The following is a 24,276-nucleotide window of genomic DNA, read 5'->3' as shown; positions in this document are numbered from 1 at the left end:
GGGGCAGCAATATAAAGCCAGTTTGCCTGCCCTGGGGGCAGGGCTGTCCCCGAAGGGGTGACACCAAAGGGGGTCATCCCTTTCAGGTGGCCTTTTGAGGGTGGGATGAGGGTGTGGGATAGCCCCCCTGCATTAATCTGTGGTTGTTTTAACTTGTATTGTATTTTTAGCTCTTTTTTTAGTTAAGTTATTTTGTTTTAAGGGGGGAGGGCAGGACTGTCTGGGAGTGGGCCCCAGCTGACAGAATGGCTGGGGCAGGTTCCACTAGGGGAGATGCACTGGGACACCCAATCTCAATGATCATGGGTAGGAAGAGGAGTTAGGGCCAGACCATGTCATTACTGAGGAGGTAGGTTTAATCACTGAAGACTATCGCTACCTCCAGCTCTAGTCCTGACCAGAAGGATACAGGAATCAACAAGTGCTTTGTAAGCTGCCCAATTTGTTCTCCCACTTCACTATTCAGTATATTTTAAAAGTTTGCCTTTTTTATACAAGTGGATTAAATTTGCAGACATTAGGGATAACGCCTAATAAACTACAGGCAAATAGGTCCAAGTGCTTTTGTACTGAACACCTTTAAAGTTTCTCTCTCTCTCTCTCTCTCTCTCTCTCTCTCTCTATATATATATATATATAGTGGTACCTCGGGTTAAGAACTTAATTGTTCTGGAGGTCCGTTCTTAACCTGAAACTGTTCTTAACCTGAAGCACCATTTTAGCTAATGGGGCCTCCTGCTGCCGCTGCGCCGCCAGAGCATGATTTCTGTTCTCATCCTGAAGCAAAGTTCTTAACCCAAGGTAACATTTCTGGGTTAGCAGAGTCTGTAACCTGAAGCGTCTGTAACCTGAAGCGTCTGTAACCCGAGGTACCACTGTATATATAATGTTTTTATAAAAACAAAACAAAAAGGGAGGCAGAAATGGATGAAATTTGCAGGCATTCTTACGCCTTCTGAAAGAATTAATCCTGCCAGGATAGTTGCAGTGGTGCCTCCCCCGCAAAAAAGGGATAGCTGTTACAGGTTTAGAGTGGGTAAAGAAGAAATAACTTTTTCTCTCCTAGTCAGTGTTTTCTGGATAATTTGTCTGAAAATTGCAGACACAAGAGAGGTTCCCCTGGTAACTTGCTAGGAAAAGGTCCAGGGGCATTTGTGCTAGGCACTTTTAAGTTGATTTGGGGATGAGGAAAACTAAAATGGATTTGCTTTCTGAGTAAAACCACTCTCTCTGATTACAGGCATATCCTGTCAGTCACAAAGAACTTTTCCTCTACCTTCTTCCTATTGTGTTATTTGCTCTCCCTTCTCCCATCACTTCATTAGTTCGTATATGGTAAGCTTAGAGACACTACTTTCACTTTTAGTAGATGCTTGTTTGCACCACAAGGTACTTCAGGGGTCCCTGCTTTACCTCTGAAAGGCCCCCAAACTCTCTAAGTTACCCCTACTTTGATACTGAACCTGATGCACACACCCTGCTTTCTACACTTTGGGTTGGGAGAAGAGATATACCGTAATTTGGTGGCAGATTGAATAAGGAGGATAACAGAAAGGAAGAAATCAAAGGTATTTATTTACTTCATTTATTTATCACCCAATTAACAATGTTCTCTGGGCAGTTAACAATAAAAGACAATAAGAACTCTAAAAATAAACAAAATGAAGCCAAGCAAAGTACAAAATTAGGTAACTAAATATAGCCAGCAACAGCAAACTATAACTTAACACAGAAGAGCCAAGAAAACTGAAGATCTTAAAATGATCTTCAAACACAGGTAGATAAAAAGCTCTTACCCTGGAGCTGAAAAGACTATAATGTCGGTGCAAGGTGAGCTCTTAGGAGGAGGGAATTCCACAATTGATATGCCACTGACCATACATCATTTGGTGAGGGCATACAAAAACAGGCTTCCAGAGAAATGTTTAGGTTCCAGATAGGTGAGCAGGTCAGATCAAGGCTTTATGCCTGGTGAATAGGAAGGGTTATGATGTCAATGGATTCATAAAGTGAGAAATGGACATAAACACAGAGCAACACATAAAAGCACCTTTACACCAAAAACTTGCTCTATCCCTTGTGGTGTTTCTGGAAATACTAGGTATTGACAAATTTGTCAGTGCTGGTACAGTGGTACCTTGGGTTAGGTATTTAATTCATTCCGGAGGTCCGTTCTTAATCTGAAACTGTTCTTAACCTGAGGTACCACTTTAGCTAATGGGGGCCTCCCACTGTCGCCATGCAATTTCTGTTCTCATCCTGAAGCAAAGTTCTTAACCCGAGGTATTATTTCTGGGTTAGCGGAGTCTGTAAGCTGAAGCGTATGTAACCCGAGGTACCACTGTATTTCTTAGTTCTGCAATCTGAAATTGTACTGTTTCTGCGTCAGGTTGCACATCCTTTCCTTAAAATCCATACAAAAAATTCAGTGCATTTGCATGCCCTTTCCTCTTAATCTGCTTATTCTGTGCACAATTTTGCCAAATACAGTGGTACCTCGGGTTAAGTACTTAATTCATTCTGGAGGTCCGTACTTAACCTGAAGCTGTTCTTAACCTGAAGCACCACTTTAGCTAATGGAGCCTCCTGCTGCTGCTGCGCTGCCAGAGCACAATTTCTGTTCTCATCCTGAAGCAAAGTTTTTAACCTGAAGCAATATTTCTGGGTTAGCGGAGTCTGTAACCTGAAGCGTATGTAACCTGAAGTGTATGTAACCCGAGGTACCACTGTATATCCATTTTTGCAGAATGTAGTGAGAGGCCCTTCTATGAGGTAAAAAAATGCAAGTGTAATATAATGCAACATCTTTGGCCAAGGCCAGGAATGGAGAACCTATGGCCCTCCAGATGTTGTCAGACTACAACTCTCATCATCCTGACAATTGTCTATGCTGGCTGGAGCTTATGGGATGCCACATCTGTGGCAGCATGCCCAAAAAATCCAAATCAGCACCACCCTGCAACTATACCACTGTAAATGGTAAGCATTTAAAATCTTAGAATGAGTAACAACACAATCTTAACCATTGCACCAGTTGGGATTCTTTTCCACCCAGGATGGCTACCAAGTCCTTTAAGTACCTAGCAAAGCCCTTGCAAGGAGACCATGAAGGTAGAAATTTTAATAGATTGCAACCAAATATTGTGTCAATCAGACATCACCATTCTTAGAGCCTTAAAAAAGTTCTAGCAAAAAGCAAACAATAACGGGAATATAGGAATTTCATTTGTTTCTCTCAAAATACAGTTATTAACAGAAAAGTCTATGTCAAAGAATAAGATTCTTCTGCTACATACTACTAACATTGCAACTGCTGCTAAGATACTATATATACCCCCTTAACTGCTACATTGCTTAGATCAGAGGAGTCAACCTTCTTCAGAAAATATAATACAGATAGCACAAAGCAAACATATGTCAGAGATTGAAAAGCTGCTACTTGTTGAGACAGCAAAATGTTCAATTTCTCTAGATAATTCCACCTGTCAGTTAATCATGAACACGGTTTATTGAGCATCCAATCTGAATTTTTAACTGGAAATAAAATAATAAGGAATGCTGGGTTTTTTAATGTTAAAAACACTTTCTGTTTTCAGGCAATGCTTTTTAAATATTACTTCCAGGGAGGGGGTAGAACTTAAGTACTATATCTGAAACCTCTCCTTTTCTTCTTACATAGATAAAATGTGGAAAAAAATAAAAAGACAAATACCCAGTTCTGATCTTTCTGTTAACTAAACAATTTTAATTGCTGTTTATCATGTTTATGTTTGATTCCCTAAATTTGATTTCATAAACCTCTCCTGTAATTACAGTGCTGAGGTGGAGAAATTGTCCCATCTCAGTGCTGGGCAGAGAGGAAAGAATTAATCTGTCCTCTCAGCTCAGCGCTGAGATGAAGAGATCCATCCCTTGCCCCCTCTCTATATGAAAGAGTGTGTGTGTGTGGAGTGTGTGTGTGTGTGTGTGTGTAATCTGTATTTGTGGGTTCAAACTTTGGAAACCAGAGGATGGTAGGATTTCTGCCAGTATAAATGATTCAGGTCACTTTTAGAATAGGAAAGCATCTCAGATCCAGGTATCACACCTTCACTCTTCTTGTTGTTGTTGTTTAGCCATTTAGTCGTGTCTGACTCTTCGTGACCCCATGGACCAGAGCACACCAGGCACTCCTGTCTTCCACTGCCTCCCGAAGCTTGGTCAAACTCATGCTGGTAGCTTCGAGAACACTGTCTAACCATCTTGTCCTCAATCTTTCCCAACATCAGGGTCTTTTCCAGGGAGTCTTCTCTTCTCATGAGGTGGCCAAAGTATTGGAGCCTCAGCTTCAGGATCTGTCCTTCCAGTGAGAACTCAGGGCTGATTTCCTTCACAATGGATAGGTTTGATCTTCTTGCAGTCCATGGGACTCTCAAGAGTCTCCTCCAGCACCATAATTCAAAAGCATCAATTCTTCGGCGATCAGCCTTCTTTATTGCCTTCTTATGGTCAGCTTCTTTATGGAAGTGAGAGCTGGACCATAAAGAAGACCACTTTCACTCTAGAGCAGTATATATGTAGGTATGTTGATCATATTGAAAGAAAAGCGATTTTTCATCAGAATGTTTGCTAAACTGTTTTCTGCTCTGTTTTCTTTCACAACTGAAATTCCCCATCTCTTGAAAAAGAGACACAAAACCTGCCTTTTTGCTATAAAACCTGGTTTTCACTAGAGCTGTGTGTAAAAGACCTCTCAGATTATTCACCCTATTCATGAGAAGAGGAACTCGAGAAGCCATTTCATTTAATTCTTTCAGGAAGAAGATAAATATTCAAATTTTGGCAGGGGTGGGAGTGAATGAGGCTTACCAGTAACAGTGTAGCACAGCTTATTAGTTTTGGTTTTCCTCCTGAGAGGTTTGTTTGCTTGTTGGCACTGCCAAGCTGGTAGCCTGGCAACCATTTTCCATTATCCACAATGCCTGTGGCCTACCATTATTCTGTGGTATTGTGAGGGGAAAATGGTGGAGAATATTTGGAGAAAATTCTGCAAAGTGGTCTTCTTTTTCTAGGGTAGTGAGAAAACGGAAGTATCAGAAATTTGTCGGGGGACAAAGGGCCTCACGTGAATTTCAGCTCAAATCCAGTCTCAGCCAAATCAAAATCTGGCCTCAGGAGACCAGGGAGAAGAGATGGTGGAAGAAGATTGGGAAAGTTTAAAGTTTATCTATAGAAATATTGTAAAATTAATGACTGTTAGAAAATTGTTGGAATGAAACTTTATGGCTTTAGCAGAAATGTTATAAGGAGTTAAGTATAAATATGTACTTTAGTATTAATGGAAAATAAGGTTAAAAATATGTTAAGATATTCATAATGATAAAAATAGAGAAAGATGGAAAGGAATTGCTGAAACAAGTAATAGAAGTGGAATACAAAAAGGGAGGTGAGAGGAGGTCGATGAAATAAGGGAATGAAAGATAGAGCAATGATGGTTTGGTATATGTTTTTAAATTGTTGTTATTTTGTTTTGTTTTGTTTAGTGTGTTAAGGTTATGTTTTGTATTGTTTATATATTGTATTGTATTGTTTTTCTCTTTTTTCTTTTTTCTTTTTTCTTTTCTGCTCTATATTGTCTTTTTTTCGCCTTTCTTCTTCTTTTTTCTTTCCTTGTAATTCTTAAAAGTAATAAAGATTATTTTAAAAAAAATCTGGCCTCATAAATCCACAGTCCTTCAATTTTTCACCTCTCAGTGTTGAAAGGAGTTGGAAATTTGAAATCATACTTGCTAGTTATGAAAAAATACAGCAGTTTTAATTAACATTTTGTACCTGTGACAATCTCTTGACAAATGGAGAAAAAAAGAATTGTTTGCTGCTCTCCTCAACCTATTGGATGTTCCTTTATTTGTTCTTAGTTTAGATGTTGTTGTCTGTAATGCCATTGGCTAACAGAAGTAAAACGCCCTTTAGGGAATTATAATTTGGCACTATAATAGACCTACATACAGAATTAAAATTTGCTTGGATTTTGGGGAGATAAATACTTTCTGGGAGTCCAACAATGTTGTTTTCTTGCCTATGCTGTTTTGTTTGTTGATGTATTCTAATTGTTGCTTTGAGATTCATATTTTACCACGTTGGAACCACCCTGGGCTCCTCTGGGAGAAAGAGAAGCATATGAACATAGTAAATAGTAAATAACCTAAACCCTTTACTCTTTCAGGTGTATGAAACTTCCATTCTAGAGAAAGCTGGTGTTCCACGGTGACCAACGTTGTAATCCCATGCATGTCTGCTCAGAAGTAAGTCCCATTGAATTGCGTGGGACTTATTCCCATGTAAGTGTGTATCAGATTGCAGGCTTAATGACTGAGATTAGATGGTTTAGGCAACGCCCTGTGCCTCAGTCACCTCTGTGCAATATCAGGGTAATAATAGTGAGGAACTTAACAGCGGTATTGTAAGGTGTATTGAAATTGTGCATGTGCAGCTACTGAGCATTCTAAAATGATATATAAATTATTATTATTATTACCAAAAGAGATACAAACGAAAGTAAACTAAAATTGTGCTTGAGGAGAATAATAGTGAAGATAATAGGCTCGCTGACAGAGGTAAACACATATAATAGTTGACTCATGCATTCTTGAATGCTTAGCTAATTGTGCTAAGGAACAGGAATTAAACACACACAAAACAGAATGTTGGAGACACAGAATCCTGAATGACATGTGATTATATTTACATAGATAATGAGACAATAAATGTAAAAAATAAAGGTATTCATTTCATCTTTCATAATTACCTGGAAAATGTTTAAATTAATAACATTCATTGAGGAACAGAGAAGAAGTTATAGCAAATGCTTTATTTTGAATTAACTATGAAGGATTCTTGCAACAGGGCTTTGTATATTCTGCTCTGGTTTGGATTTACTGAATAATTTAAGTTCATTTCTGATGTGAGTTTCAGAAAATAGACAACTCTTTTCATTTCTATCTCAAATCCTTGGTTGCTTTGTTTTAATGTATTTCAACCTTCAAAATGTTGTACCAGTGTACAGAAATACCTCTATATTGGCAGGCAGATTGAGAGCTGTGGCTGCCGCTATTTTCACAGGAATATTCTTGGAATTTTATATTTTCCTGCAATGTAATGTTACCATTCTGGTCAATGGTTTCCATTCAGGTAGGCAGGGAGTGCCCAGAACACAAACTACATGTTGGATCCAGTGTTGAATATAGTGCCATTAATGCCAGTAAAAGAGGCTTCCGAGTAGGAGTGTTTGGAATTATGGTATAAACTGATTTGCTACAGCTACTCTTTCCATGAGTTGTGGAAGTGTCCTTGGTTTGTGTAGCTGACCATGAACAAGGGACATATATTGTATTTTTGGAATTTATAGGAATCTGGGAGTAGCTACTTATATCTATGACCTGGAGCAGTGGTATATAATTTAGTTTAAACAAGACCTTCCTTACTCGCCCAAGTGTAAGCAGTGAGTAACTGATTAGTTAATACTATGAACTATTATGTCTGAGTAATAAATATGAAATATAAATGATTCTGCCATTTAAGATTACTAACTGATCATTTCTGATGAGGCTTTCAAATGAAAAGAAGATGATTTAATACCGAATACAGTCTTCTTGATGTTACCCTCTTTTAAGTCATTAACATCTATTATCTACAAATTTAGAAGGCTCTAAGTAAGCTCCATAGACCTTAAAGCTTCAAAAGAAATTAAAAAATTTAAATTGCCATAATTATGGGGCCAAAAACCCTTTCCTGGGAGAAACCCCCAAGGAAGGAAGTAAAGGGGATGAAATACTCATGTCATTTCATTTGCTAAGATAATTCTCTAATTGCTCTGTGAGATGATTATAGTTGGATGGGGCCATCCTCTGTTGTGAAGGAGGCCACGGATATAATGTCTTCCCATAATGCACCCAAAGAAATGGAGGACTTTAAAGCTGCAGGCTGCTCATTCCTCCAAGCCAGAGAAAGAGCAGAGATGTTGGGCTAGAAAGGGCCTTGGTGACCATTTCCTCCAGCTGCCTAATATGGAAACCCGCATATCTTGACCAAACAGCCCACAAGATCCAAATTTAGTAGAAGTGGAACAGGCAACCTGCCATGACTAAGGAAAAACTTGGTGAGAAAATAATTTGGAAAGGCAAATAATATGATTGGGAGAAAGTGCCTTATCCCTCCCAAATTACAGTGCAAAACAGCACTCCTCAAGAGAAAAATGACTTGAGTCTCTAAGGCCACTTGATTTTGCCTGAGACAATGAATGAAGCCCAATCTTACTGGTTTTAGCAGCCAATACACAAGGGCCACCATGAAGTAGACTTGAATGTGTGCTGGATTGTGGCCCAGTATTTTAAAACCATACGATTTCCTGTAATTCATTGGAAAAACAAGGTTATCTGTTTCCATAACTGATCTAGTAAGTCTGTGTCAGAAATTTTACTGTATTGGTGAAAAGCCATTTTCTGATCCTTTTGATTGGCAGAAAATTTAGCCCTCTATTCTACCAATTTCCCTAATATATGCTCATTTTGCTAGAACAACTAGTGCCCCCCAATAACAATTTTCAACTACAGCTCTTTTAATATGCATTTATAGGTAAGCAATTATATCCTTTAGGCTACAATTCTAAACACACTCAGTAATAAACCCCACAGGACACTGAAGGGTTTACTTCTGAGAAATTATTAATAGAATTGCTATTTAATAGTGAATTAATATAATGCAGGATATTTAAATTTTTTCCTTAAACTGCAATCCTATATTTACTTACCTGAGAGTAAGCCCTATAAAAGTCTGTGGGAATAGGCCTATACTGAACTATACTGTAATAAAGTTTGGTTTGTTTTTTAAAGTTTTTGCTATATCCTTTCTGTCTGAGCTGGATATAAGAAAATTATTTGGCCATAATCCAGTGCAGAACCAAGTGTCACTAGTTCATTGTTCAATGGCAATCATAATGTTTAAATTAAACCCACTAAAAATTTTAATATATTGAATTTTAAAACAATTTTTAATAAAATTCAGCTGAATAAAGGCATGCAGTGCAATTGTGTATATGTCTACTCAAAACCTAGCACCACAGACTTTTGTGGTCCCTGCTCCCAGGTAAACTACAGCAGATTATATAACATGTTCATGTGATGTTCTGTTTTTAGGCCAGGATTGTAACACAAATTTTTCCAATGTAACATAATCGTTTAAGTAATTTGGTTTCTTGGCTTCTATGTTTAATATCACTACACTTACGTTTCTCATCATATTAATATAGAAATCCAGGTTTCTTATTAAATTTTGTGGTGGTCACTTTAAACTAAAGGGGTATGTTATTTTTAAAAAATATTTATTAAAATGGGAAAATCTTGCATTTTATCAGAAATGTCATAAGCTGCTGTAGGTCAGCCCTTTGATGTTAATGTTGTTCCTTCCTTTTATTCAAAATTATGTGAATGCTTTTGTTCTAAAACAGTAATTCTGAGATAGAAAAACCAGAACTATCATATTACTATATCCAACTTATATGGTATTTTTCAATAAATAAATAACACACATAGCTTTATTATAGTCTATAGACCCAAGATAAACAGTGCAACAATAGTATATATAAATCCCAGAGTCTACACAGTAACCCTGCTCTCTTTAGTTAGATTATTTGTTGTTGTTGTTTTATAAAAATTATTTACTGGCACATGGTACATTGCAATATTTGGATAATACGAACAGGACAGTAGCATACGTTTTCTACTTACTCTTTCCGCTTTGTTTAAAAACATAAAATGAAAATGTTTTGTATGTTGAAACAGTGCCAGTTCCCATCGCTAACTTTGTCCATAAAAGTAGCAGGGGTGGAGGGGAAAGAAATCCTTTATGTAAACTCTAACTGTATCTGCTAAATATTTGCTAACTGCCCTAAAACTGAAGTGGGGGGGGGCAGGAATCCCAAAGGCAAAGTAACAATGAATACAAACAATACTGGTCAGCTGCATTTGTTGCATGTTGTTTGAATGAAAACTAATTTATCACTTCTGAAATAAAAAGCTGTTTATTCCTGTGTTCCACTGTCTCTAAAAAATCTTTACAATGTATCCGCTGAAGGAAAAAAAGTGAGAAACTGTACCGCTATTAGCATATGAATAGTTGACACATGAAATTGGTTGTACAATAACAGAAGGACATTTGCTGTTGGTGTGTGCACATAGACAAAGCAGCCATTTTGGGGGGGAAATGGTGTTGGGGTTAACTCTTTGCCTGTCTGTCTGGTTTCACACTACTGCTTTGATAAGGATAGCCTTGGAGAAGGCATCAAAACACTGGGAATATATGTGTGTATGTGTATCTTTCTATCTATCTACATATAAAAACACACACACAGCTTAAGGAAAAAAACAAGACGGAAAGGCAAACTGCTGCATTATTTCTCCACACATAAGGGGGGGGGGAGGAAATGTGAGAAAGGAGAAGAGAAAGCTCTATATAACTGCATCTGTGCATTTGCATTTCTGTACCTCCCAACTCCCAAGTGTGGAGAGGAGGGCAAAGTCAGCTCATGTGGAGAGTGTCCAGGAATGAAACATTGCCCTGCCTGCACACACTTTTTATTTCATGACAACAACATTGTGGTCCTTGGGTCAGATGTGTGAAACTATTTCTCAAAGAAGCTGCATACATAATTGAGGCCTGATGACGGGTTCTCAGCGAAAGTTGCCAGGCTACATTCATTTAAAAAGCAGAGCCATTTGTTATCAAATTTAAATTAACTCTCTTCACACTGAAGCTGAAAGCAGCCTTTTTTTATTAAAAGAAAACCTGGAGAGAGACTGTGAGCAGTAAATAATTCTCCCCCACAACCAGCACCCCTCTTCCAATAACAGGTGATGCCCTTATTGGACTTTAAAAACAACAATCTAAGAATATTGATTTCTGGTAGCATGATTCTGATGTCACTTGGAGACAGTTCATCACATTTAAATTCCAATCTAATTTAACCAGGTAAAACAGGATTAACAACTTAGCCTTCGCAAAGTATAAATATCTCAAGGTGCTGTGATTGTCTCTGAATTAAACGTGTTAGCTGTATATTATTCCACAGGTATATAAAGAGAGTGTGAAAGAGAACATTCACAAAGGCTAGGATGCTAACAGAGCGATTCTAATATGATGCTCAGGTTGATGAAATTTCATGACAGAGGAACCTGCCACTTCTTCAGCCCTCCTGACTTACTCCAGTCACAGAAGGTGGCAGTGGAAGTCTTTGTCTAGCTCCCACCCCCTTCCAGTGACACCAATGGGGTGGGGATGGCTGCTGTAGCTCTAGGGCCAGTGTGGCTCATCACCATTTTCAGGACCATGTCAAAGGAGCTTTGGATCCTATGGAACCAAGGCTCCCCACAACACATCCCTAGAGCACCACTTTCCACCCCAACACCCACTGAGTACCATGAGCAGTACAGTGATGGTGATGGATCCTTTCAGGGGAGAGCCCTTTGCTGGACCTCCTTTTCCACCTGTGGACCACTATGGAGAGCGAGCTTCACAGCACCCTCCTTGGAGCTTAGGGTTGTTCTCTTAGGCTGCTTACACACCTAGGGGTAAGCTTATTGAACTCAATGAGACTTGCTTCTAAGTAGACATGTATAGGATTGCACAGCCAGTTGCTCCTCTCTTCAAACGAGGAGGGTGATTTCTGCCTGTTCTTCCAGGATCTGAAACACCCCTACACCATTTCCAAGCACCACCAAACTCGCAAGAAGGACATAAAATGGCTTGGGGTTGGGGGGTTAAGGAAGTCCTGTCCTCTTCTGTGACTGTGAAGTCTGTTGCATTCACCAAATGATTTTTTTCCACTGTGTATCAATGTAAGTGGGCTACTTTTATTTATTTTACAAAAAGGAACCTCATGCGCAGTAATCTGTGCTTTTAACCTTAGAGAATTCTTTTATATTATTATATAGATGCCCGTATTGAACTTACCTGTTATACAAAAGTAGTAGATTCTTGATGATAAGTTGTGTTCATTCTAATAAATTCTAGGATATGTCTTTTGAACCATAGCCTGAGGCTGTAGTATTATACATCTTATACACTGCTATCTGGAAGTACATCCTGATGGGATTTTTCTTCTGAATGGGCATGCATAGGATTGTGGTTTAGAACACTGGATGTAGACATAGGTAAGAAATTGCATGCCATGGCACATGTGTCTGCATAGATAAGGACGGAAAAGTTTTGAATATTTCAACAATTGATTATTATTACAGAATATAAAAGGTTTAAAAGAATCAAGATATGCACAGAACCATAAAATCACGTGTTCACACTTACTCATAAGTATGCAAATATGCATGCGGCGTCAACTAAGATCAAATTCGGTCCCAGGATGCAAGCATTCAAATGTGCTACAAAAGCAGACTCTGATATTCATACGCACCCAACAACTGTGAACAGGGTCTTAACTTTGCCAATGCTACAAAATGGGTACAGTACATTTTCAATGATAGTGCACCAGCCTGGATTAGCTGTCCTTGTCACATGGGAAGCCTTCAAGAGTCCTTGTGAGACAGTAAGCTCACTGAGCTATTCCTGAAGAAAGAACTGAAAGATTAGGATCAGCACCCAAGAGAAAAAGGCTCGTGAGAAGGGGCTTAAGGCAGCAAGTCATTTCCACAACCAAGTTCTGAACTCATCTAGTCAGACTTCAATCATCAGCGTCAGATCTGAAAACTGTCACATATGCAAAGCCCATACATACATATGCACTCTGAAAGTATTCCTTGTAAGGTGTCCATGCTTCTTTAGTGTTCCATGTAACTAAATCAAAATCTATGAGTAATTGACCACTCAGTCCTAAACACCTCAAACATAGCTATAGGTCCCACTGAGTTCCACTGGGTTTTACCTCCCAATGCTACCTGGAGTTCATTAAGAATATTCTTTCTAAATTGCTGATTATGCAATAAAATGGTCAGATAAGTTACATGGTGCTCTAGAGACATAGATATTCAAATTCTTAACAGTGTTACGTGAGAGAGATTGATGCAAACCTTTGCCCCTACCACAGTTTTCATTTGAGAAACTACTGCTTTATATGTTTAGAACTGTGTTATAATGAGAAAGCTCTATGATCTTTATTTATGGCTTTATTCATATAAATCAGATATCTAGCATCTCCTGTATTTTAGTATGCACTCCTTCTTCATATTTAGATGCAGCTTTATCAGAAACAAGTCAAACCTGTTATAAAAGTTGACACAATCAAGAGTGACCTAAATTTTGCATTTTGTGTAATCTTTGTTTCAATAAAGGCCACATAATTTTAATTCAAAGCAGCTAAATTCCAAACACATTTCCTTTAAATTGAAATCATCTAGAGTTATTTGTAAGTCATTTATTTAGGACTGCTATTAGATGTTGGCTATAAGAATCCTTTTTCTTGCCTTTGGTAATAACAAGGGGAGGGGCAATCCACTGGGACGTTCTCACAAGGATGCCCTATGGAAATGAAGGGGGCTTGTATCCCATTCATTTCATTGGGTCTCGTACAGGAGAACTTCCCAGTGGACTGCATCCATAGAAAAAAGGTTAATTGCCACTTTCAATTTACAATGTGCTTGGCACCTAGATTCCGGACCTATTAATTCATTTAGCAAGATCTGAATTTGACTGACCTAATGGACCATACATGCTCTCTCAACTTGCATTATTAATATTGTTTAATAATTATATATACTGACACTGATCTCATCTCACCATTTTCAGCCTGTTTGCAGATGTACACCTTAATAAATGAAATAATATATGCAAAGATTAGTTTTAATTAAAATATATATCAAATCTAAGCAAGAACAATGCAATTATATACACACACACATCAAATGCACATCCTCTCACCACTGCATATTAGTTTAAACCCACAGCCATTTGCTTATTTAAAGCTCTTAGCAGCTAACAATACTACAAGCCTAGCAAATCCTACCAGGCACTCTTTCAGAATCTTTATTTACTAGTGGAAGTAATGCACCTTACTTGTGTATCCATGACAACAGTGTAACATGCCAGAGCAACACTAGAGTTTTCCTTGCAACTGCAATATGAGATTAAAAGTAAGAGGCTAAATCTTATTAAATAGCAGAAGCTTTTCAAAAGATAAAACATAAAGTTTATGGGAGCATATGATAGTTGTTCATCATAATATATTTGTGCCATTTTCTTTCTTCTGTTAGGTCTGGCCCATTGATCGTAAACAGCACTGAATAGTGTGTGCAATGCATGCCGGCAAAGATACAATTTAGCAATTCCTACCTTAGATTTTTGCAGCAGGAAAAGGTAGTTTCACAAAGTTAAAGGTGAATTGTTAACAATACAGGTTTGAAAGAGTATTAACTGGGATCATTCGGCAGTTTGTTGTTGTTGTTGTAACGCTTTCTCCAGGCCAAAGTTTATTTCATTATCGTACCAAATACTTTGATTAAAAGTTGTTTTTGAGCCAATGGATTAGTCCATATTTTTGCCTTGCTCTATTTATAAATTCTTTTGTGCTGTCTACAAATTTGTCTTGGCTGTGTTACTGATATTAAGTGATATACATACAACTTGAGTTCACCATATGAAGGTATATGTGGCAGAATGTGTTTAAATGAAATAGAAAATTCATCATGAACGAAGTCTTAAGATTTAGTAACATGGCTTTGGAAAATTTAATTATTTTCACTACATTACTCTAAAGCAGGAATAAACAGCATGAGGCCCTCCAGATATTTCTGGACTATCATTCCAATCCTTCTTGGCCATTGGAAATGTTGGTGGATTTAATGGGAGCTGGAGTCGAATCTAAAGGGCACCATGTTGACTACCTGTCAGGGGTGCTTCCCAGCCAAAGGAATGCACACGGCAGATAGTTAAGTATTTATTTTCAAACAGTTGCTTGTACCGCTCTGGATATCTACGTACATCAATCTAATGGCTTGGCAGCTATTCCCAAGTCTGCATCCTATGGAGCAGTTGCAGCAACAGGTGACCGTTCCCCTGCCAGCAGTTTATATACCTTCCCCCGATGGGCTGTGTGCATGCAGCCAGAGACTGTGCCTGTGCAGAAACTTCCTCCACTCCTCCCTTTTCAGTTCCCCCCAGGTTCTGGGGGACAGTGGTGCAAGAGAGGGTGGCATTTCATCTGCCTGACCTGCTTCTTCTGCCCCATCCTGTGCTCCACCCTCCAGCTCTGAAGCTTCCCCTGCCTCTGATTCTTGACTTCTGGCTGCTGCAGATCCCCACAAACCACTGCTCCACTTCAGACTCCAGCCCCCACTTCCCCTGGTGCACACTTATCAGCGTCCTGCTGACACTACCTCTGCTGTAAACAACTCTTATTTCCACACCAGTAGATTATATTTTTTTGGTGATATGTCTTGAACCTAATACCTCAGGCCAATTCACTGTAGACAGGATGCTTCCAATAGCTAGCGTTAAAAATTGAGAATGGTCAATAAGGCACCATATTCTCTTGCCCTTCCAGAAATAATAATAAAATTTTATTTATATCCCACCCTCCCCAGCAGAAGCCAGGCTCAGAGCAGCTAACAACAGTAAAATGATACAACAATCTAAAATCATTTCATTCTAAAATCAGTTCTCATCAGATTAATGGCACCCATTGGGCTAGAGTTCTGTGAGGATTGCCACATGAGGGAGTCAGGCTGTGCCCTGGCTAAAGGCCTGGTGGAACAGCTCTGTCTTACAGGCCCTGTGGAAAGATGCCAAGTCCCGCAGGGCCCTAGTCTCTTGTGACAGAGCGTTCCACCAGATTGGAGCCACAGCCGAGAAAGCCCTGGCTCTGGTTGAGGCCAGCCTAACCTCTCTGTGGCCCGGGACCTCCAAGGTGTTTTTGTTTGAAGACCGTAAGGCCCTCCATGGGAAACAGCTATGGCTTATATGTCTGCAACCATGCTTTGTACCACTGGTGGCCAAACTTGGCCCGCCAGCTGTTTTCGGGACTACAATTCCCATCATCCCTGACCACTGGTCCTGTTAGCTAGGAATGATGGGACTTGTAGTCCCAAAACAGCTGGAGGGCCAAGTTTGGCCACCACTGCTTTATACTAACCAGGGTCCCTACTGTAACCAGATTTGGAAACCAGTGTTCTGTGACTTGCTCCTGAAGTCTTAATGATAGTTAGACTTCAGTATCCTTATGTCAGAACCAGATATTTAAGTTACAGTGGATGGTCCGGGGAAAATTTGTGGGAGTTTTTCCCCACATAAATGTAGGGTGCACTTAGACTCCTTTGACATCAGAGACCAAACTCCTATGATTCTGTTTCTCTAGCCACCATTAATGTATAACCTTCCATTTCCAGATTTGTGGGTTTGTTTGTTTTTTTAAAAAGTGTTCATTCTTCACAGCAACTCAATTGTAAAATTGTTAATTAAAGTCAGAGCTAAATAGGTACAGAGAATGTACCAAAGGGCTTAGTCTTATTTCAAGTCATTAAAATGAGAAATTACTGTACCAAATATTTTGAGAAAGGAGAAAGAGAAAAACACAGCATCAAGATAGTGTGTGTGTGTGTGTGTGTGTGTGTGTGTGTGTGTGTGCTTGTGTGTGTGATTACTCTCAGTTTTATGCACCATTGGAGCTGCTACCTCCCCACTAGTATCTGTATGGGTCATTGAGGGGGAATTAGACTCCCATACAGCCACTGTTCCCTTGCTTGTAGGCACCAAAAGCAAGCACAGTGAGGTCAGAAAAAGGCAGGGGTGTTTTTCTCTCTGTCACATCATTCCGGATCCTTTAGTCATTAGCTTACCACAGTTTTGTTCCTAGGGTTAAAAGTTAAAGCAGAAACTTGGGACATCTTCTCATTACATCACATGTACATATTCAGACAGTAAAAAGTTATACCTCTGCTCTCATTCTCAGCTTAAGAAGGTAGCCTTACTCCAGTCCCTCGTTTCAGATGCCTCACTTTTCTTGCAAAGCTAGCAGTAAATCTGCTTCCACATTCACAAAGTCAGCTCCAAAGTTGGTTCTTAAGTCAGCTTGCAGAAACACACATCTGAGGAGATGGCAGATAGCTCTGTCTGAAGGGAGAAATTTTTAAGCATTTTAAACAATGGAGCTCTACTTCTGGCACTTTGCATTATGTATTTATTGAAATATTTGCACCATGCTTTTCTGTTCACATATGGGACCTCTATGGCAACTCACAATCAGCACTTAACAGAATAGCAGTAAGAGAGCAGTTAGTGAAATAATGCAGAGATGCAGAACAGCAGATGAAACACATCAAGTTTTTAAAAAGTGAGAAATAACTATAACACATAACAAAACATTCCAGAACAGGAAACATCTCACTTAATTTATTGTTTTGGTATGGATAGTGTGTGGATGAGCAAATGAATAGATAATGTGCTCTTTGACTTTAATACATCTTTGTGTCATATTATCATTAGAACAGAAATTAATATTCCCCATGGTACTCTCCTGCTTATAAACATGATATGGATTGTTGTACACATTTAAGTCTCCTTGCTTTCAGGACCAGCTCTACCATTAGACAGAGGGAGGCAGCTGCCTCAGACGGGAACAGTGGGCGGTATTAGAGGGCAGAGTTGTGTGTGGCATATGTGCCCTACCCTAAGCTAGTCATTGATCTCAAGTACACTGCCCTATTTACAATGTTGAAATAAGATTCAGTTATTCATCCAGTTGGCTTTTATACATGAAATGGGGAGAAGTGCCATCTTTTTTTATTTTTTGCCTTAGGTGGTAGAATGTATTGGGGCAGCCTTGCATTCTTTTATTTATGTAAATTGCTCTGTATTATAAATACCACAATATACTCTACCTAGGGTCCCTGGAGCAGGCCTGGCTGCAGCAACAGCAGAGATGACCAAAAAAAAGCACTCTTTAGAAATTCAGAAACTGGAGCAGTTTGGAAACTTTTCATTATTTCTACTGAAGAACATTTGTTTATTGATGTTGCCGCTCTGTCACTTTCTAAACTTTCAATCAGAACTACCAGCTCAAAAAACCCTCCACATTATATTTTATTTAACGGATGGCTTATCTTAATTATAATGGTTATCAAACCATGATCCAGGGATCTCTTGTGCTTTGTGGTATACTTGGCTAAGTAGAAGCTTCACACTTTTCTCCCTATTTTCAACTTAGATTGGGGGCTTAAATTACAATATATTTTTTATATGTGGCATAGTGCTTTATATTGGTTGGGAATTTTAAAAAAAGAAAAAAAGATGAGGTAATCCAGTCAACTAAAAGACACTCGTATTTAATGCATTGCTTCTCCAACATCTTTAGATAGATGCACATTTGTTTTCATGTCATCTAATCTATCATATATGTCACAACTCTGCAGTGAAAACTGGCCACACTCTCTAGATGCAACAAGTATATGAGTGTTGAAATACATAGGTGTTGTCCACCCATACATATGTTGTCCAAAGATGGATAATAATAAGTGGAGAGACAATACAGGTTTCCTTCCAAACTCTCTCTCTCTCTCTCTCTCTCTCTCTCTCTCTCTCTCTCTCTCTATATATATATATATATATATAATCATTTGAAGGGTAACTGAAACCTAGAGGAGCCCAGTTTAGGAATTACAATTTTATGGTGATTTTTTTAAAAATGTCTCTTTAAGACTGAAACATCATTGAAGATTCATTCTCAATTATAACACATATTTTACTAGAGTTATCTCCCCCAACATAAAACAGAGCGAACTTTATAACACACATACACACATAGCCAGCTCAATACATTTAGCTCCCTGAGACAAACCACAAGATAGGGATGGACAGATCCTTCAATTTCATTTTGTCTCATTTTTTGAAATATTAAGTTAACTTCACCACATTTCCACATCAGTTTGTGATTTTTTTTTAAGTCCTCAGGAAAAAATCACCAGCATTTCTGTGCACATTTCTCTTCATATACATTTTCCAGCAAGTCATAATACATTTGTATATGTTATTTTCATGAATTTGTGCGTTTTTATGCAAACTTTCCCAATAACACAGAATGGAGACCTGTAACACAGAATATGGAGAAGTGTAAATTTCAAAGGAAAGCTATGTTTTGGTTCACACATTATTTGGTTTTGCATGAGGAACAGCCTTCAAAACTAGGTTAACCACGTAGTATTTATTTGCGGTGGGGCACAGACTGTCTGGCACCAGGTTATTTCAGGTTCAGATGATCATGTTAATGATGGTGTGAAGGCTTGAACCCCATAGCATTATGTAGTGGGATGGAGTTTCACAAGCATTGTGTTGCATGAACTGGCGTACTTCTCATCCACAAACATCTCTCCCGAGAGCCAGAAATCACATTACCAGCTTGATTTTCTACTACGGAGCGTGCAGAGGTTTCTGCTCAACCTTGCACCAGATCTAACAGCAGTCTAGTCAACACAAGAGGTCCAAAGGAAGAAGAGTTGGCAAATACCGTATTTTTCACTCTATAAGACGCACTTTTCCCCCTCCAAAAATTAAGGGGAAATGTGTGTGCATCTTATGGAGCGAATGCAGGCTCCTTGGCTTCAGCGATAGCAATGTGAAGCCTCTGAAGCGCAGAGGGAGAGCTCCCCCCCGCGCTCTGGAGGCTTTGCATTGGTTTCTCTGAAGCCTGGAGAGCGAGAGGGGTCGGTGCGTACTGACCCCTCTCGCTCTCCAGGCTTCAGGGATAGCCGCCTGAAGCCTTCGGAGCAGAGAGGGAGAGCTGCACAGCGCCCCTTCAGCAAAGCGGGAGGAGAAATGGAAGGGGCTCTGTTTCTCCTGCCGCTTCACTAAAGGGGTGCTGAGCAGAGAGGGGGAGATTTTTTTTTCTTGTTCTCCCCCTCTGAAACAATGTGCGTCCTATGGTCGGGTGCGTCCTATAGAGCGAAAAATACGGTACTACAGATTGCAGCAAATCATATGCATTTGTGACATAATATGTGCATGTTTTTATGCACATGCACACACACACACCCCAGTATCTTATTTTTCCTAACACAATATTGTTTACTTGGCTTTGATATGGGGTGAGAATTATATTATTATTATTATTATTATTATTATTATTATTATTATTATTCTCACCCCAGACTACCCCCTTCACTCACTGCATTAACATGAGTGTTTATCCTGGCAAACAGCACAAGAAGATCAATTCAATATTACAATAACTGGTTCTTTATTTTCTTATTCATTTTCCAATGCTTAATTAGAAGGAACGTCTGCTGGTGTGTGTTTTTTCCCACGCCTTTTTCTGTTTTCTTCTCTCTCTGTCTTTCTGCCTCTCTCATTCCTCCTCTCTTCGGCTTTGTCCTCTCCTTGCCCTCTCTACCCCCAGTTTCAGCCTCCCTGCTCATTTGATTCTCTCTCTGTATGGTATTGTGATTTGAAAGTATGAATCCAAATCTGAATCCTGGTTGGACATGTAAAGGGCTCATAAAAATCCAAAACTTTTACGAGAATAAACATTTAGGGAGGAACTGACATTACCATGGTTGTGAAACAAAGGGGAAAGGGAAACGCTGACAAATTAAACGAGAATGAAATAATATGGACATGATAAGTTGGTTAAACTAATTTTATTGACTGACAAGGTTGAAAAATAAAATAAAATGTAAATTTAAAGATACACTGCTAGATAAAAGGACAAGTTGACTACTTTTATTTATTTCATTTATGCATCACTATCCATAAAATACCATAACTGTATAACACCTCTGACCTTCATGAGTGTTGGCCACATTGTGCACACAAACAACTTCAAATGTGATGGCATATTTGTATTCGACTAAATTTCCAAACAATGAATAAACTTGAACAGATTTTGTCTTAGTTTGCTCAGTATTCAAAAGGTTGCCATCTTTGATACCAGTGTTGAGTTGATAGTTTACTTGCTATTCAATGTAGTACCTAGCTTTATCAGAAAGATCAGTGGAGTTCTTCACACCTACCTGGAAAAAAAATAGAACAGATATTGGATTTGTTTTGTTTTGTTTTCTTCAATATATAAAGTAGGTAAGCAGAACCAAAGATAACACCTTGTGCATGGATCGTATCTTAGATCTATGTGAAAAAGAATTGTATGTTTCATGGATATTTGTCTTAAACAAAAGGTTAAATTCTGACTACTTTTTTTTAACAGATGGAGCTTCTTCAGGTCTGCAGAAGTTTGACTCTACCAAATGGAACAACATTTTCTGCTGCTGGGGCTAGATTTTGGATCAAGTATATTGGAAAACAACAACAAGCAAACCAGTGTTTGCATGGATTTAGATATTCATTGGGAAAGCAAACAAATAAATCTGGATGGCAGTCAAAACAAAATATGCTTTAATCCAGGAACTTGTATGTGCAGTACTGTGTGAAAATATCTGTCTTCACCTTCCTGACAAGCAGATGCCCAAGGGCAAGCTCGGGCACCAGCATCAGTGGCCTACTTAAGAGGGGGAGAGAATATTGCATTTAGTCTCCCATAAGCCTCCCCCCCCTCAAAAAAAAAGATAGTTGGTGCTTTCAAAGTATATGAGTCCAACCATCTCCCCGGGACTCTTTCACAGCCCTTATTCAAAGTGTTGGTGCTGACCTTTAAAGCCCTAAACGGCCTCGGCCCAGTATACCTGAAGGAGCATCTCCATTCCAATCGTTCAGCCCAGATACTGAGGTCCAGCTCCGAGGGCCTTCTGGCGGTTCCCTCCGTGTGATAAGTGAGGTTATAGGGAACCAGGCAGAGGGCCTTCTCAGTAGTGGCACCCGCCCTGTGGAATGCCCTCCCATCAGATGTCAAGGAAATAAACAATTACCTAACTTTTAGAAGACATCTGAAGGCAGCCCTGTTTAGGGAAGTTTTTAATGTTTGATGTTTTATTGCTGCTTTATTATTAATAATAATATTCTGTTGGGAGCCGCCCAGCCAGATGGGTGGGGTATAAATTATTATTATTATTATTATTATTATTATTATTATTATTATTATTAAACAAGAACTGATCAGGAAGCTGTCTTGTTACCAAGTCAGCCCATTAGTCCACCTAGCTTACTACTGTCCAACTCTAAACTGATACAACTCTAAACTGATACAAAAGGCTCCAGCTTCCAGGGGCATAGCGTGGGGGGCAGGGGACTGTAGACCCGGGAAGACAATTTTGAGGGGGCGCGAACCAGGTGCCCCCATGCAGGAATCCCAATCCTACGCTGCCTGCTGCCGGGGGTCTTGACTTAATTGTTTTCATTTCAATCAGTATTTCCAGATGCTATTCATTTGGTCTGCACGCCTTCACACATGCACACATGCTCAAACCAGAAATAGAACTGTTTTGGTGTGGGTTGCAACAAACATATTGTGCATCTTTTCTGCCCTGTTTAGATTGGGCTCCTTGTTGAACTTGAAATACTAGCTATAATCACCTTCAAAGAAAGCCCTCCCTCTGCTCAAAATAAAGGAGTGGAAATCATCTTATAAAGACAGCATCACATGAGAACTGGGCTTGACTCCTATGTCAACGTGATGAGGATCAAAATACAAGACTGCATCCGTGTTTGTGAACGACATAAGCATCTGAAGGCAAGCACAATTGTCCTCATTATGCAGCCTCCCAGCCGTCCCCTATGCTGATGCTTGATATCTCACCATATTTTCATATTCAAACAAAACACTTGGGGAGGCGTGCGGGGAGTGCTTGCCCATTGCACGAGCATCCACAGATGAGAGCGCGATTGAGAAATGTGCCTTATTCTGCGCCCATTGCAGCCAATCCCACTGCTCAAAGCAATAACTTAGAGGGAATGAACAAATATGTTTCGAGGAGATGGAATTTGTTTCATTAGCAATGTTTACATTAAATTAAATTTTAGCAAGAGGAGTCATTTGCAATATTGGCATCCCTGTTTTTTAAAAAAAGAAAACTGCCTGGAACACGTGGAAATTGTCAACCAACCGGAAAGCTGCTTTTCATATTTTGTTATGCAGCATTTTTTAAAAAAGTAAAATAAAATAATGGACTATATTTTATTCTGAAATGGAGTAAAAAATACAGTCAGCAAAAACAGATCCACACACAAGACAATATAAGAAGATCACAAAATGAAGAAAGGAAGACATCAGTTACAACCATCCATAGTATGCCATGCTTGGGAGAGAAACAGCTCACCAAATACGGGTTGTGGCCAACTAAGTTTCACTCAGAGTAAGCCCATTGAAATAAATAGGCTGCAATTCGTCCATTAATTGCAATGGGCTCTATTCTGAGTAAGACCAATGTGGGTTATAACCTTGTATCATATAAGGGAGTGAAAGATCATGATAATTAATATTGTTGTGCAGTGCTTTATTAATTTAATAAAAATTTTTAGAAAATGCCATTGCAACGCACTTCATCCCAAATATTCTTTCTGTCTTCTGTTTGTAGTGATCTTCATATTTTTGTTATGCTTTATTATTATTTCTAGGAGTCATTCTGTAATATCTCCTTGCCTTATTTTTATGTCCTATAATCTTTTTGTTAAAATGTAAGGCTATATTTGAAAAATTAGAGAAAAGCTGGGTTTTTTAATTAAATAAAATTTCAAATATAATCAGTTTATTAGATCATTTGTCTGTTTGTGGTTGCCCGTTCTTTTCTTTTCTTTTCGAAACAAACTTCATACTGTAACAGTAACTGTACAGGTTCCAATGAAGATGTAGAGTTATATTAAAGAAACTTTGATTACAAAACACATGAGCTTAGTGAGTGTATATTTGATTAAAGAAAACTGGACCATTGGGATTGCTAATTAGGAACACAGATAGTTGCCATCTACTCAGTCAGGCCCTAAAATGATCCTTTGTGATGTGGGTTGTGTCAGCACACCTGGAGTTCCTCCAAGGGTGCTAGTGCCCTGGCAGCTGACCTGGGGATCCTATTTTCAATTCATTGAGTTTTATGGTAGAGGAAAGATAGGATAGAAATATAATAACATTAATCAATAGGTAATCAAGGGATGGCTTATGGTCTGACTTGCTATAGGAGCACAGAGCCAGCTGCTGGCAATCAGGTCCTCTAAACCAGGGTTTTCCAACCTTAGGTCGCCAGCTGTTTTCAGATTACAATTCCCATCATCCCTGACCCCTGGGTCTTGCTAGCTAGAGATGATGGGAGTTGTAGTCAAAAAACAGCTGAAGTTCTGAGGTTGGGAAACACTGTTCTAAACTACTGGGGGACACACTGCGTATTTGCATGGGCAAATTTGTTCTTCAAACTGTGGGTTGTGTTT

General features: G+C 39.0%; 1 long non-coding RNA gene across 1 annotated transcript in view; it reads left to right on the top strand.

Moving 5' to 3' along the window:
* The window catches only part of LOC128423134 (uncharacterized), a 121,246-nt gene extending 97,510 nt beyond the window's left edge, over positions 1 to 23,736 (top strand). The window contains exons 3-4 of the long non-coding RNA XR_008332689.1: positions 6,206 to 6,320; positions 21,170 to 23,736. This is a non-coding gene — a long non-coding RNA (uncharacterized LOC128423134). The remainder of the gene's footprint in view (positions 1 to 6,205; positions 6,321 to 21,169) is intronic.
* The last annotated feature ends 540 nt before the right edge of the window (positions 23,737 to 24,276 follow it).

This window comes from Podarcis raffonei, chromosome 11 (assembly GCF_027172205.1).
Source record: "Podarcis raffonei isolate rPodRaf1 chromosome 11, rPodRaf1.pri, whole genome shotgun sequence".
NCBI lineage: Eukaryota > Metazoa > Chordata > Lepidosauria > Squamata > Lacertidae > Podarcis > Podarcis raffonei.
This window is presented reverse-complemented; position numbering and strand designations above follow the sequence as displayed.